Genomic DNA, 16,881 nt, shown 5'->3' with positions numbered 1-16,881 from the left:
TATTTCTTCAAATAGATTCTTGATCCCTTGTTTGCTCTCTTCTCCTTCTGGCATTCCCATGATATTGATGTTATGTTTCCTGTCCAAAGTGTTTCTTATGCTCTCCTCATTTTTTAAAATTCTATTTTCTTTTTGCTGTACTGTCTGGTTTTTTTTCTACCTTGTCTTCCAAATCACTGATTAGATCCTCTGCTTCATTTAACCTACTATGTACTCTTTCCAGTGTATTATTTATTTCAGATATTGCATTCTTTATTTTTGACTGGTCCTTTTCTATGACTTTTATGTCTTTTTTCATGCTGTTGAGTATCTGACATCTCTATCTGATAAATTGCCTTCCTCCATTTCTTTTAGTTCTTCTGGAGAATTCTCCTGTTCTTTCACTTGGGATCTGTTTCTTTGTCTTCCCATTTTGGCTGCTTCTTTGATTTTTACACCTTAGATGTTAAACTAATCAGCCACTAAACCAATCAGTGTTAATATAATCAAGCTGTGATCAGCAGTCTGGCTTAAGTCCCACAGGGTGAGACAGAGTAATTCCTGCAGGCAGGGCTATTGCCTTGGAGAGGAGTGCTCTGCCTGAGAAAGATGGCTTCTGCAGTGTGGCAAATGACTCAGCAAAGGGATCCTGGTAGCCGTACCTTCAGTTCTCTCCCCAGAGCCACCAACCCCAGACTCTCCTCAAGCATCTCTGGTCCACTCTGCCTCCTTCTGCCAGAGCTCAGAGTAAGTTGTTGCAAATGAAATTTTGTGCATTGGCCCTTTAAGAATCTCTCTGCCTCTCCAGCTATCTCTCCCTGAAAGACAGAAACCCTGCTGCTCTTCACAGCTTGATGTTATCTGTGGTTCTTTCTCTCTCTGACACTGTAGGCTCAGGAGCCCAGCTTGGGGTTTAGACTCCACACTTCTCAAGTGGAACAACCCAGCCACTGAAATATCCCTTGGGAACTTCTGCTGCTACCTGTGGTAGCCCAGTCAGCTTTCTCGCAACTCCTCTGCATTGCCTACCAGTCTTGTTGTGATGAAGTGGTTTCTTCTGTCTGTCCTTGGTCATAAGGTTTCCCTCAAGCTGGTGTTCAGTTGATTATTCTTGATGATTTCTCTACAATTTAGTCGTAATTCCAGACTGGTCCTGGAAGGAGGTCAGTGTAGCTTCTACTTACTCCTCCAGCATCTTGGATATGCTCTCAAGACATTCTTAGATGAGAAAAACTTAGAGAATCTGTCACCATCACACCTATTTTAAAACAATAGATAAAGGAAGTTCTCTAAACAAAAATAAGATAAAATAAGAAGTCTTGCAACTTTAGGAAGAATGAACACAATAAGCAAAATCATGAATAAATCCAATAGATGTCCCTTCTCCTCCTGAGCCTTCAAAATTATGTTTTATGGTTGATGCAAAAATTATAAGAGTCTGATATTATTCTAAATGTATGTAAAGGATACATTTAAGATAATTATATTATAAACTGAGGAGCGTAAAGGGACACAAAGTTAAACTTTCCATACTTCACCTGAACTAGTAAAATAGCAACATCATTAGACTGTGATAAGTTATGTATATACAGTGTAATATCTTAGAGTAACCACCAAAAATCTACATAAAAATACACACTCAAAGCCATGATGGATAAATCAAAATGTTATTTCAAAAATATTCAAGTAGCCAACAAGAAGGTAGAAAAAAAGAAAACAGAATGGCAGGAAAAAAAGAAAAAGAAGAAAAAAGTCATAAAAGCAGAAAACAAAAAATAAAATGGAAAACTTGAACCATAATATATCAATAATTACATTAAATGTAAATGGTCTAAATATACCAATTAGAAAATTGAAATTGGTAGAGTGGATAAGAAAAATATGACCCAATTATATGTATTCTACAAGAAACTCACTTCAAATATAATGATATAGGAAGATTGAAAGTAAAAGATTGGAATGAGATATAGCTTGCAAACATTAACAAAAAGAAAGCATGAGTGTCTATATCAATATCATATAGGCTTCAGAGCAAAAAAAATTACCAGAGACAGAGAGGTACATTATACATATGATAATAACATAATGATCCACGAAGAAGATACAACAATCCCAAATGTGTGTTGGCCAAATAAACGAGCTGTTTTTGAAGCAAAATATGTGAAGCAAAAACTAATAGAACTGAAAGGAGAAATAAACAAATCCACAATTACAGATGGAGATTTGAATGCCCTTCTCTCAACAACTGATAGAACCATGAGACAGAAAACCAGCAAAGATACAGAAGAACTCAACATCACCATCAACCAACAGGATCTAGGCAACATTTTTAGAACACTCTACCCAACACCAGAAGAATACACATTCTTTTCAAGTACCCATGGAACATATGCCAAGAGAGACTATATCCTGAGCCATAAAACAAACCTCAACCAATTCAGAAGAATTAAAACCATACACAGTATGTTTCTAACCATAATGGAATCAAATTACAAATTGATAGTAGAAAGATAACAGGAAATTTTCCACACACTTGGAAACTAAACAACACACTTCTAAATAATTGAGAGGTCAAAGAGGAAGTCTCGAGAGGAATAAAATAATACATTGAACTAAGTTGAAAAGAAAAATACAAAATTTCAAAATTTGTGGGACATGGAAAAAACCATGTTTAGGGAGAAATTCATAGCACTAAATACATACATTAGAAATGAGAAAAGTTTTCCAATCAGTAATCTAAGCTCCCACTTCAAGAATCTAGAAAAAGATGAGCAAAATAAAAACAAAGAAAGCAGAAGGAAGGAAATTGTAAAGGGCAAAAGTCAATGAAATTGAAAAGAGGGAAACAATAAAGAAGCCAATGAAACAAAAATTTGTTCCTTTGTAAAGATCAATAGAATTGACAGATCTCTAGAAAGACAGACAAAAAAGAAAGAAAAAACAAATTACCAACATCAGGAACAAAACAGGAGAAATCATCATAGACTCTTTAGACATCAAAAAGATAATAAGAGAATACTATGAACAACTCTATACACATTAATTTAACAACTTAGATGAAGTGAACCAATGCCTTGAACAACACAAACTACCACAACTCAATATAAATATATTTAGCAACCCTATAACTATTAATAAAATTAAATCCATAATTTAAAATCCCCCCAAAAGAAATGCCTAGTCCCAGATGGTTTCACTGGAGAATTCTACCTAACAGTTCAAGAAAAAGTAACACGAACTCTACAAAATCTCTTCCAGAAAATGGAAGTGGAACATTTTCCGCATTCGTTTTATCAAGCTAGTATTACCCTGATACCAAAACCAGACAAAGACAGTACCAAAAATTAAAAAAAAAAAACTACAGACCACTATCCCTCATGAACATAGATGCAAAATCTTTACCAAAATATTAGCAAATAAAATTTAACAGTATAAATGAATTATACACCATGACTAAGGGCAGTCTATTCCATGTATGCAAGTCTAGTTCAATATTAAAAAAAAAACAATGTAAAACACCATATTAACAGGGTAAAGAAGAAAAATCACACAAGCATATAAGTTGATGTGGAAAAAGCATATGACAAAATCTAACATCCATTCATTATCAAAATCTCTCAGCAAACAAATAATAGAGGAGAACTTCCTGATAAAGCGTACCTACAAAAAACATACAGATAACATTATATTTAATTGTGAAAAACTAAATGCTTTCACCCTAAGATCAGGGAGGAAAGATAAGCATGTCCAGTTTTCCCACTCTTATTCAAGATATTGTTGGAAGTCCTAGCAAGTACAATAAGGCCAGAAAAAAAAAGGCATACTGATTAGAAAGGAAGAAATAAAACTCTTCTTCTTTGCAGATGAAATGAGTATCTACATAGATATCCCAAAGATTCTGTTTTTAAATTCCTAGAGCTCGTAAGCGAGTTCAGCAAGGTCACAAAATATAAGATAAACATACAAAAATCAGTTGTATTTCTGTATACTGAAAATGAATACATGGACAATGAATTAAAAAATACAATACCATTTATAATTGTTCAATATGACCAGCAACACTGAAAGGAAAAGAAATCAACAGAGACAAGAGGGAAGGGGGGGGCAGGGAAAGGGAAGGGAAGGGGAAAGTCAAGGAACATATAGCAAGGACTCATGGACAAAACCAAAGGGGAAGAGCTGAGGGAGGGAAGGTGGGAGGGGGCAAGGGAAAGAGGTGGGGGGAAGGCAGAGACAAATGTATTTAAAAAGTAAATAAATTAATTTAAAAAAAATAAATAAATAAAAGGACTTAGATGTATATCTAACAAAATATACATAAGACTTCTATGCTGAAAATTACAAAACACTAATGAAAGAAATAAAACAGATCTAAGTAAATAAACTGGCATACCAAGTCCATGAATTTGAAGACCAAACACAGTAAAGATGTCAATTCTCCTCAAACTTATATACTGCTTTAACATAATTCTTAATCATAATAACAGCAAGAAATTTTGTATAATTTTATCTAAAATTTACACAAAAATTAAAAGGAACTAGAATAGCTAAAACAATTATTTTATTTTTTAAATCATGTTTAATTTATTACAGTTGTCACAATTTTTCCCCCTTTGCCTTCCTACACCCATCCCACCCTGCCCCTGCTCCCACAGTCAATTCCCACTCTGTTGTCCATGTCCATGGGTCATTCATACATGTTTTTGTCTAGTTCCTTCTCCTTCTTTCCACCACTGTCCCCCTTCTCCATCCTCTCTGGTCACTTTCAGTCTGCTCTGTGTTTCCATACCTGTGGTTTATTTTGTTCATTAGTGTATTTAATTGAATAGATTCCACTTATAGATGAAATCATATGGTATTTGCCTTTCACCAACTGGCTTATTTCACTTAGCATAATATTCTCCAGTTCCATCCATGTTCTCACAAAAGGTAGGAGTCCCTTCTTTCTGTTTTTCTAAGTGTAGATTGATTTTATTTATTTTTAAATTTCAAAATCCATTATAAAATATTTAAAAATTTAAATCCATTATAAAATCTCAGCAATTAAAACAACATGACACCAACACAGAAATAATCAAGTAGATCAATGAAATAAAATGAGCATTCTAGAAACAAACATATATATATCTCTAACAATGTAATATACGATTAAATTGATATTTCAGATCAATGGGGAAAATAAGGCTTATTCAACAAATAAGGTGCATGGACCACTATGACTTGAAATAAAACAAATATAGAGCCCTATTTCACACATTGTACAAAAAATATTCAAGTGAGTTAAAAACCTGTATGTAAAATTTAAGGAGTATTAGGAGAGAATACAAAATAATATTTTTCTTACTCTGAAGTAAAATATTAAAACCCAGAAGTTATAAAGTAAAATATTGATGATATGACTATATTAAACATTTAAGACTATATAGTAATATACATATTTAAAAAGTTAAAGGACAAGTAATAGAATAGGAAAGTATTTGCAAAACATCTAAATAGTGTTTTTTTAGGGAAAAAAATTCTACAAACATTTAGTCAAAAAATGGATAAAGAATACCAAAAAGTAATTTAAAGCTTTTTTAAAGATAACAGAAATAGGAAAAAAAATACAAAAACAGGTTTGGTTTCAACAAATAATGAAGTAATAATTAAAATAACACGCCATTGTCACAATCAGATTAAGTATTAAACATATTGGTAATATCAAGTATTGGCGAATGTGAAAGGAACTGGGTATTCATAGACTCTTTTTTCTTCATCTTCTTAAAGCAGTCCCATTAGCATATTTTGCAATGCTGGTTCGGTGGAGGTGTATTATTTTTTGCCTTCTTTTCTCTGGGAAACTCCTGATTTCACCTTCCGTTTTAATCGAGGGCCTTGCAGGGTAGAACAGTTTTGGTAACAGGCCTTTACTTTTCATGACTTGGAATATTTCTTGCCATTCCCTTCTGGCTTGCAGTGTTTCTGTTGAGAAGTCAGATGCTAGCCATATCAGGGCTCCCTTGTATGTTACTACCTGTTTTTCCCTTACTGCCTTTAGGATTCTCTGTTTGTCTTTGATATTTGCCATTTTAATGATGATGCCCCTTGGAGTGGGCCTCATTGGAGTCCTCTTGAATGGGACCCTCTGTGCTTCCTGTACTTGTGTTACTTTTTCTCTCCTCCAATTAGGGAAGTTTTCCAACATTACTTTTTGAAGCAGGTTCTCTATCCTTTGCTCGTCTACTTCTCCTTCTGGGATCCCTATTATATGGATATTATTATGTTTCAGGTTGTCCTGCATTTCCCTCAATGCCTCTTCATTATTTTTTAGTCTTTTTGCATTTTCTTGCTCTTTCTGGGAGCTTATTTCTACCTTCTCCCCCAGCTCTCTGATTCGGTCCTCAGCTTCATCTAGGCTGCTTTGGATTCCTTCTACTGTGTTCTTCAATTCAGAAATTGTATTCCTCGTTTCCTCTTGTCTCTTAGTGACAGTTTCTCTGTCCTTTTTCATGCTGATACAGTTTGCAGTACATCCCTCATAGTTTCCCTGTAGTTTTTGGTAATTCTCTCTGAGCTCACTGAGCTCATTGAGTTTCCTTAGAACTGTTGTTTGCAACTCAATATCTGATAGTTGACTTGCCTCTATTTCATTTAGTTCTCTTTGTGGGGATTCCTCCTTTCCCTGCAACGGGGTGGTGTGTCTTTTCCTTCCAATTATTTGTAAGACTCTTCTTTTTTTTTTTCTGCTTCTTAAATTGATCTGTCTTGAATTTCTGACTTTGTGGTGTGAACTTCTATGGTAGGAGACCACTGTTTTTTCTTTCTGGATCTGCCACTGATGATATCAGATGTTGACCCTGTGTGACATTAGGCAGTCTATCTGAGAATTCCAGGATTCTACTGTGTGTGGTTATCTCCTTCAGTTATTAATCTAGTCACACTGTACTCAGCAGTCAGTCTTAGTCACCACAGGGCAGGGCAGAGTACCTCCTGGGGGCGGGGTTATTGGGTCCTCTCACATTGCTGCCAGTCAGGGGAGTGACCTGCCTGTTCTAGATGGCTGCTGCCATATGGGGGACGAGTCAGCACCAGGATCCCACTGACTACTCTCTTCATTCTCTCCCCACAGCCTCCATATCCAGTCTCTCCTCAACTGTCTCCATACCACTCTGTGCCCCCTTTAGCCAGGGATCTATTATCTGTGGCTGCCACTCTGTACTCAGCAGTCAGGCTTTAGAACCACCGGGCCAGGGCTGAGTGTCTCCTGGGGATGGGGCTTTGTTCTCTCACACCGTTGATGCTCAGGGGAGTCATCTGCCTAGGCAAGATGGCTGCTGCCATATGGGTGTGTCTACACCGGGATCCCACCAGCTACTGTCTCTGTTCTCTCCCCAAAGCCTCCTTCCCCAGTCTCTCTTCAGGCGCCTATAGCCCACTCTGTCCCCACCTTTGCTGGGGGCCAGGGTTAGTGGCTGGAAATAAAAAGTTATGTGTTGGCCCTTTAAATGGCTCTTTGCTTCTCCAGCCCCCTGTCTCTGGCAGAGAGCAACCCTACCACTTTTCGCAGCTGGTTGTTATCTGTACTTTTTGGTCCCTGGGGCTATAGCCTGGAGATCCCTGCTTAAGGTTTAGACCTTGCTCTTCTCAGAGGGATCGAACTGGCTGCTTCAATATCCTTCTGGTGCTGCCACCCTAGGGTGCCCTGCCCACCTTCTCAAGTCTCTACCGAACTCCTTACCAGTTAGGTAATGCTAATGCTGATTCCTCTGTCTTTCTGAAGTTTTAAGGCTCCTCTCTCGCTTTTGTTCAGTTGTTTATTCTAGGTGATTTCTCCACAATTTAGTTGTACATCCAGAATTTTCCTAGGAAGAAGTCAGTGTGACTTCCATTCACTCCTCTGCCATCTTAATTTCTCACTAAAACAATTTTTAAAAAGAATAAAATAGGCCCTGGCTGGTGTGGCTCAGCGGATTGAGTGCTGGCCTGCAAACCAAAAGGTCACCTGTTCAGTTCCCAGTCAGGCCACATGCTTGTGTTGTGGGCCAGGTCCCCAGTTAGAGGTAAGAGGCAACCAATTGGTTTATCTCTCACACACTGATGTTTCTTCCCCTCTCTTTCTCCATCCCTTCCCTTCTCTATAAAATAAATAAATAAAATCTTTTTTTAAAAGGAATAAAATGGGAAGAATCAGTTGGCCCACTTGTATATGTACAGTAATCAAGACAGTGTGGCTTTGGCAGAAGCATAGACACATAGACCAATATAAGAGAATAGATACACATAAATATACCAAACTGATTATTTTAAGAGTATATGCAATTTAACAAAGTAAAGATAGTCTTTAAAAATATGGTGCTGGAAAAATTGGACATCCGTGAGCCAAAAAGAAAAAGAAAAGAAAAGAAAAGAAAGATCTTTGTAGTAGTCAGGGTTCTCCAGAGAAACAGAACCAGTATTGTGCGTGTGTGTGTGTGTGTGTGTGTGTGTGTGTGTGTGTGTGTGTATAGAGAGAGAGAGAGAGAGAACATATAGAATGGATATACAAGGTCTGTCCAATAGACATCCAGCTATGTACTATGAAAAATTGAGACATTTATTGAAGAAGATACAAGAAATACTGTACATAGGAAAATGATGCCTCAATCCCCTTCAAAGTAGGCACCTTGGGACCTCACACAGTTCTCCCAATCACCATCAGCTGCCACATCATATTATCCTGAGTCTTATCAATGATCTGAAATCTCTTCCCTTTCAAAGGTGATTTTAGTTTTGGGAAAAATCAGAAGTTGCAGGGTGCCAAATCTGGGCTGTAGGGGCCTGAGTCACCTGGGTGATTTGATATTTCACAAAAAAACTCTGCATGAGATATCATACATGAGCGGGTGTATTGCTGTGATGAAGCTGCCAATCACCAGTTGCCCATAGACCAGCTGCAGCCTTCTGAATCATCCAGATAGTGTGCACGGAGGAATGTTAAGCTTAACACAAAAGCTGACGCAGATTTGTTGCTCTACTCGCTGAGTCATTTTGAATGTGATGGCCACTCAGTACACATGCTCCCTCAATGGCATCTCCCACCCCCACTGACTAGTACAATGAAGTCATCATTGTTCACACATGTGCATTGCAGTCCACTCTCCTTGGCTGCCAGGTTACATCGATGTCATGCAAACCATTCTCATTGTATTAACAATGGCTGGACTTTTTCTGGACAGACCATATATATCTCCAATGTGCAATTTCTCCAACACCATTTACTCAATTATTGAAAGATTATCTCCCTTTCCTTCACTGAATTTCATTAGTTCTCTAAATACTTGTGTATATATAAATATATATATTTAAATATGTATGTATTGAAAGAGACAGATTTGTTTTAAGAAACTGCCTCATGCAATTGTGGAGCCTAGCAAGTCCAAATCTGCAGGTCAGGCCAGCAGTCAAGATCCAGGAAAAAGCTAATATTACAGCTCAAATCTGAAGGCAGTCGGCTAGAGAATACCCTCTTCCTTAGGAGATGTCAGTCTTCTTCAACTGATAAGCGCCACCTACAATATGGAGGGTAATCTACCTTACTCAAGTCTACTGAATTAAATGTTAATCTTTTAAAAATATCTTTACAGCAACACCCATATGTGTTCACCAAATACCTGAGTACCATGGCCCTAGCCAAGTAGACACATAAAATTAACTATTACAAACCATATCCAAAATCTTATAACTTATGCAAAAATTAACTCCAAATGGATCATGGAGTTAAATGTAAAACTACATAACTTTAATAAATGGATTTTGACATTTTAAAAAAAGATAAATAAAATCAATCTGCATTTTAAAAAAAGATTCTTTTAGAGGTCAGAATAATGGCCACTTGTTAGGATTTTTCTAGCATGGCTAACTAAGATGCTGGCCAATAGAACATCTCTCCACTGAGTTTCTATATAATTTAATAATTCCCCCTCTATTCTTGGGGGAAAAGTTGTATTTAGTGAGGGACTACCCTCAAACTGCAAGTTTAGAAATTGTTATATGTGTAAAGAATGGTTAATCATTTGTTCAAATAAAAAAAAAGCTAGAAATTCAACAATAAACAAAGAAAGAAAGAAACATAGGGGAAATTATTTGGGACCTAGAGTTAGGCAAAAAATGCTTACACTTGGTACCAAAAGCATAATGCAGAAAAGGAAAAACAACCAATAAATTGGATCTGATCAAGATTTAAAAAATTATGCCCTGTGGAAAAAACTTATTAAGAAGATGAAAAGACAAGCTACAAAGTGGGAGAAAATTTTTGCAAACCACAATCTGACAAATGATTCATATCTAAAATATATGAAGAACTTTTTTAAATGTTCAACAGTTAAAAAAAAAACAATCCTCTCTGAAAATGGGCAAAGGATATGAAGATACATTTCACCAAAGAGGAAATACAGATGGTAAATACCTGAAAAGATCTTCACCATTATTAACCATTAAAGAAATGTAAATTTATACCACATACATACCAATTAGAACAACTGACATTTAAAAAATAGTGGCAATATCAAATGTTGGTGAGAAGTAAAGAAACCAAATCTCTCAAACATTGCTGTTGGAAATGTGAAATGCTGCAGGTACTCTGGAAAATAGTTTGGAAATTTCTTTTAAAGCTAAACATGTGCACACATCCCTGGGCATTTATCCCAGAGGAATGAAAAATTATGCCCACACAAAATCTAATACATGAATGTTTGTAGCAACTTTGTTTGGAATAGTGAAAAACTGAAAACAACCAAAATGTCCTTTGATAGGTGAATAGTTAAACTGTAGCACAATGCAAAGGAATGGGCTGTGGTATGATAAAAAAGGAATGGACAACCACTTGGATGGACATCCCAGGTATTATCCTGAGTGGCAAAATTATTTGCATAAAGATCTTCACCCCTCACTCTTCATCCCTCCACCATTCTAGGTTTAGTTCCCTAGGATTCAAAAGAGAAATTGGCCAAAGGAAGCACCCCAGGTGATTTCAATTTAGTGGCAATCTCTAAGGCAATATTTTGTTAAATATTATTGTTATCCCACATCTATAGCACACATACACACACATCCAAGATGACAGACTTTTCATACTATGAGATTCCTGCTTCTATTGATTCATTATCAAAGATGAAAGATATGGACTCACCTGACACCCAAGCTGTGCTCAGGTGAGGGGAACGGTGATGGTTGTTAGCAGCACAGGGAAAAGACTATCAGAGAAGATAGGAAGATAAAACCAATGGTATTGCAGGGAGAGGGTTGTGCTGACCTGTGCTCCAGCTGGGTAGCATTGATCTTGGCCATTCCATTGATATGTACTTACTATCTTCTCCATCTGTGGCCCTAATTCTGAGTCTGAGGACTGATATGGAAATGCCTCTTCAGAAAAGCCTTGCCAGGCCCCAAGGGTAGATTAGATCCCTATGTTATACATTCTCATTACAATTGAAACTAACCTTGGTATCATTTATCACAAGTGTAATGACATGTTTTTGAGATTAACAATTTAATGTTAAATAATGATGTATGACTTTATCCATTTAATGTGTCTCCCATTTGGGGATGTAAATTCTTTGACTGTAGGAACCCTGACTTAGTTCATTTTTGTATATACCTTGCACAAAACATAGTTCTGGTCTAAAGATGATGCTCAGCACGTATTTGTTGTATGAATGGAAGTAGCAAGTCCCTGAATGAATTAAACATAGTTACTTAAAATGATATTAAAGAAGATAAATTTTGTATTTATTTTCTCTCTTGCAAAATAGCAATAACATTACCTATCCCACTTACTACATTGGATAAGACTAAATAGATATGGAGGTGCTCTTGAGCAAAAACCACTGTTCAACTACGTGAACTAATGATAACAAAACAATGGTTTCCTATGCTTTGAGTTTTGGGGGCCTATTGTACGTTCTTAAAGGCATGGAATCTCAAGCCCTGGATGAGCCGTGTATGAAAACATCGACATCAGCACTCATTTGTCCACCAATGGGTGGTTATTTTCCTCCCACAAAGTATCCTTCCAAATCATCTAGTAGAGCTGAGCGGTTAATGCTAGCTTACAGTACTGGTGCCTAGTCAAGCTAGTTAAGGAGCAGTAGCTATCAAGAATTATGTTTTCCATTATTTATATTTAATTTCCCCAAGGGAAAAACTGAGTTGAAAGAGCACAAAAGATTTGAGGAGACTCTCCTTTAGACTTTGAACTTAGGACCCAAATGCTGTTCCTGATGCTTCTCCAGGCTTCCCATTCCCTGTCACTCACAATGAAGCCCTCCCCACCTGCCAGTGGAAGGAATTAGGGGGTGCAGATGTTACATGTCAGGACATTTCAAGGACAAGTCCAAGCTGTATAGGCTTTCACACATAAGCTCGCCTTTTCTTCTCAATATGCCATGATTCAGCCCGAGGCCACATAGACTCCTCACATGTGCTCACCCCAGTCCCTTAGGGGAAACAAGGACCTTGCTGGTTGAGTTCCATTTTCAATCCCTAGATCAGAGCCAGCACTGGCTCTCCTCACAGCCATCTGACAGCACAGCTGCTGCTCTTTATTAAATATATCCCAAGTTTTTCTTCCTTTCCTCCAGTCTATGCTTTCTGTGTCCTTGAGGATTCTTCAGGCTCCCCTCTGCCCTGGCTCATTATACTCTGATCAAATCCTTGTCTTGCACTGCCCTCCCCCTAAACACATCCTGAGCCTGCATCCACTCCTCTCTTGTTTTATTTCCATGCTCTCTACCTCTGGGAGTAGTCCTTTACCCACCAGCAAGTGGCAATCACCAAACACTGACAGGTTCCTGAATTCACGTTAGCCTTCACTGCAATAGGCTCAAATTTCAGTACACACAGAACAGAGGAGAAGGCTATAGGGAAAAAAGTGTGCAAGATGCAAAATTACTGAGTTTTCAGATGAGAGGAATTTCCAGCAAAATAGCTAGAGCTGGGAGTGGCTAATCAAATCATAACCAAGAAAATTCTACTCAAGGGCATTTTGTAACCCTTTCTTGTGTGCATCCTTTTTGTACATGAACCTTAATGAAAGTACTCTGAAAAAGAATACAAGTACCAGAATCTTATAAATTGGACTTTCCTGGACTCAACTACGTTGTTTAAGCAGGAGGAATAGTGTGTACCAGTTAACAGGAACGAGAATTATGTTGACAGTTGCCTTATTCTGCATGAAACTTGCCCCCTTTTTATTACTTGGAGGTTAAGAAAGGAGAATGAAAGGACAATCACATTGGTTTTAATTGGCAAGTCCCCCCCCCACACTGTGTTTGCCACATTGAAAACTAGTGGGTCTCATAAGTAACCTTAAGGAGCCCAGAAACCATAGCACAGGCCATCATTGTAAGTAGCACTTGAATGAAGTGGTAGAAAAGGGAAATTGAGAAGCATCTTGCCAGTGCCACCTGTCACCCTTTGCCATTTTCTGCACTGTGCCTGAGCCCTTTGTTTGTGAAACTGTTCAGGAGAACTAGAGATTTAAATGCAAGCCCACCTGGAGCATCCTAACAGGATCCACAAGGAGAAGCCTCCTGAGAGAATTCCTGGCTTCTGTGGGGAGAGGATCAGCCTCAGTCCTGGCTGCTGACTAGGGCATGACCTGCAGGCTAAAATCATCTAAACTCCTTAGATTTCGGTTTCTCCTCTCTAACAAGGAGATGATAACAGTGCCTACCGCAGAATGCCGTGAAGATGAAATGAGTCAATGCTGGTGAAGCCCTAAGTGCAGTGCTGGGCATACATATGATGCTCAATACATATTAGATATGAGGAGGAAGAGAAGAGAGAGCAAGGAGGGTACAGAAGAGGAGAAAGAAGAGCAGAGAGAGAGAGTGTCATGATGACCTGGTTCCATTGGAAACAAGGTGCCTGAGATCAAGGGTCTCTCTCTCCTTTCCCTGCCATTCTCCCTTTTGTAGCCTAACTCATGGCTTGCTTTGTGGCCCCTAAGTTTTAACAGCTGAGACTTTGCTCCCAGACTCACAAGTGTGTGGTCCTGTGCACATGGGTGGAATAGTGCTGTAGCCTTCCTGAAACTACCAAATCTCTTTAAGGAGGAATGCAGTAATCTTTTTAAAATGAAGCCTGCACTTGTATTTGCTCATGGTGAACTTTAAAATGTAGATGACAAGCTTGTTTACTAAATATGTATGTGTGGATCCTTTTGTCATCTCCTCCTTTGCAGATGCCTTTCCCCTCTCCTGTTGCTGTGGACTCCAGAAGCAGAGCAGGCAGTAGGGTATGAAAATGTGAGTTGTTGGCCTTCTTGGACCCAAAAATTATTTACGGAGCACAGGATTTACAGTCAGGAAAAAATTTAACAGAAATAGGCAAATCCTAGATACTCTCTGTATACAGACCTCCTTTCCAACAGTTATAAAAGGGTATTTTAAACTTTAAATGAAAGCCCTGTTGATGGTACATTCTCAATGCTAAGTTCCACCAAAATATCACATTTAGGGGAAAAAGGTCACATAAGAATTGTCACCTTTGAGTCCTGAAATCTTCCCAATAATGCTGTGACTCCAGGAGCAGGCAAGAGTCCTTTGCACCCCTTGTTTAGCCTCCCACTTCTTGTGCATCTGATGACAAAGCATAAGCTGGTAACATATACTGAAGTATAGAATTAAACCAGGGTCAGGCCAACTTGAACAGCTCTATACAGAAGTACAACTTTAAATTCTACCCTCCATTGAAGTAGTCCCCCTCCTGCAGCTGCTCTCCACCAGCTGCCCAGGCAGCTGTCATTTGGCCAAAATTACCCACACCTCAGGGTTCCCTCCACACACTCCTTGGGGCTCATTCACTATCATACTTGCTGGAATTGCTGACATTGGAAGTCAGCTCTAGTTTTCACCAATATTTATTTTTATTTTAATAATAAAAGGGCAACTTATAGATACACCTCCCTCTCAGCATGTATGGAATAAGATAAAACAAAAGCTTGCTGAGTCAGACCCCACAAAACAGATCAAGCCAAAAATGATGTGAATGTGGAACCAATCAAGAGGTTACACGTGTTAGAAAGGGCTGGCTATAAGCCGGTCAGAGAAATACAAGTGCCATATGATTTCACTCATATGTGGAATCTAATGAACAAAATAAACTAACAAACAAAATGGAAACAAACTCATAGAGAAGAGGCTGACAGCTGTCAGAGGTGAGGCGGGTTGTGTGGTTGGTTGAAGAGGGTAAAGGGGGATAAATGGTGCTGAAAGGAGACTTGACTTGGGTTGGTGAACACAAAATACGATATACAGATGATGTATTATAGAAGTGTACACCTGAAATCTATTAATTTTATTAACCAGTGTCACTCCAATAAATTCAATAAAAACAAAGAAAAGAAAAAAAGAAAGGACTGGCTTAAGAGTTCTTTTTAAAATGTATATTTTTAAACATTTTAATCGCATCACATAAGGTGGACTCTTCATATTCCCTTTCCAATTCTTCGTTGTTTTTTATTCTTCTTTTGGAGATGTTTTGCCTATTCTTTGTGTCATTTGCAGAATTTGTGGAAAACAGGAGATCAAGTATGAACTTGAGGCTGGGAGCTCACAGGGAGAAAGAGGTAAAGAATCAAGGATTCAGGATCTGAATCACTGTTGCTTCTGTGCTGAGAGGTTGTCACACAGGCAATCAAGTATATATTAATTTTCCAGCAATGTAGTTTGAAAATCAGCACATCAAATAAAATATTTAACACCTAGGAAAAGCCAAATGCACATTCTGTATGTGTGTCCTTAAGTGGTATTTTTATGGAAGGAAATCTTATTGAAAACAAATGTCAGAACAGAAGTTGAACTTATGAAAGGCACTGAGAAACCATGGCACATAAGGTTTTAAAATATTGCCCATAAAAAGCATAATCCTCAGCCTCAGTTCCTTCCATGGTTAGCATGCCTGTTCAATGCTCATGTTGATCCACCTGTGTATACAGGTGTCCTTACTCCTTTGCACATCATTCATGGCAAAAACCTGGTAGGCACATTGCTTAGATGTGTGAAATGAAAAATGGAAATGGACTAGTGGATCCGTCATCTGCCACCCTGCTTGGTATCAGGACAAGAAGGAAACCTCACAATAATGAATGGGATTTTATCTGAACATCCCTTGAGGAGTTTTCTGAGACCAGCATTAGAATGTTTTATGCCCAGAGCTGAGAGATTCAAAGGCTCTGAACCCAAACTGGGGAGCCCAATCAACCTCCATGCTTCTGCTTGGGTATATTCAAGAGGCTTGAAGGGTAACGCCTGTAACCTATGCAAAGGGAAGGAGAGAACTGAGGTTGGCCACAATCCATGGCCAAGGGAGACTGCTGAGATAGAGACATGTTGTGGAGGCATAGTCAGGAAATGTTTGCCACAACTTTCATGCCTTTTTCTCCCTTCCTACACGTCTGCCCGCCAACTCTCTTTTTTCATTCATTTGTACATACATTCCTCAAGTATTTACCGAACACCTATTTCAGGCATAAGCCTGGGCTAGCCAGGGCAGGAGTATACAGAAGACGTTTGTTTTCTCCTCTCCCTCTCAATGGGTCTTCTCTCCTTCTCTCTTTCCCCATAACTCAGTGGTAACAGGGGTGGATGGATATCCCAAATTTGTCCCTGTAGGAGATATCTGCGCCAGGAATTTCTACAAGCTCCTGAGAAGAGTGGCAGATTGATGGGACTCTACTTGGGACTAACAAGGGGGTGGAGGGAGGTGGGGAGCAAGGAACCCTGCAGTCAGGCTGCCTGCCCAAGCCTATTCTATAGTTCCCATTTATCAGGTACTTGCTCTGTGCCAGGCCCTGTATGTGCACTTTCTCATACCTCATTCAATCCCTCAATCCTATGAGGTAGTTATTATAACTGGCCCTGTTTTGTATGAGGAAACTGAGGC

This window comes from Pteronotus mesoamericanus, unplaced genomic scaffold (assembly GCF_021234165.1).
Source record: "Pteronotus mesoamericanus isolate MK-2021 breed Mesoamerican mustached bat unplaced genomic scaffold, CSHL_Meso_final contig_40, whole genome shotgun sequence".
Taxonomy (NCBI): Eukaryota; Metazoa; Chordata; class Mammalia; order Chiroptera; family Mormoopidae; genus Pteronotus; species Pteronotus mesoamericanus.
The sequence above is the reverse complement of the archived record's forward strand: the minus strand, read 5'-3'. Positions refer to the sequence as shown.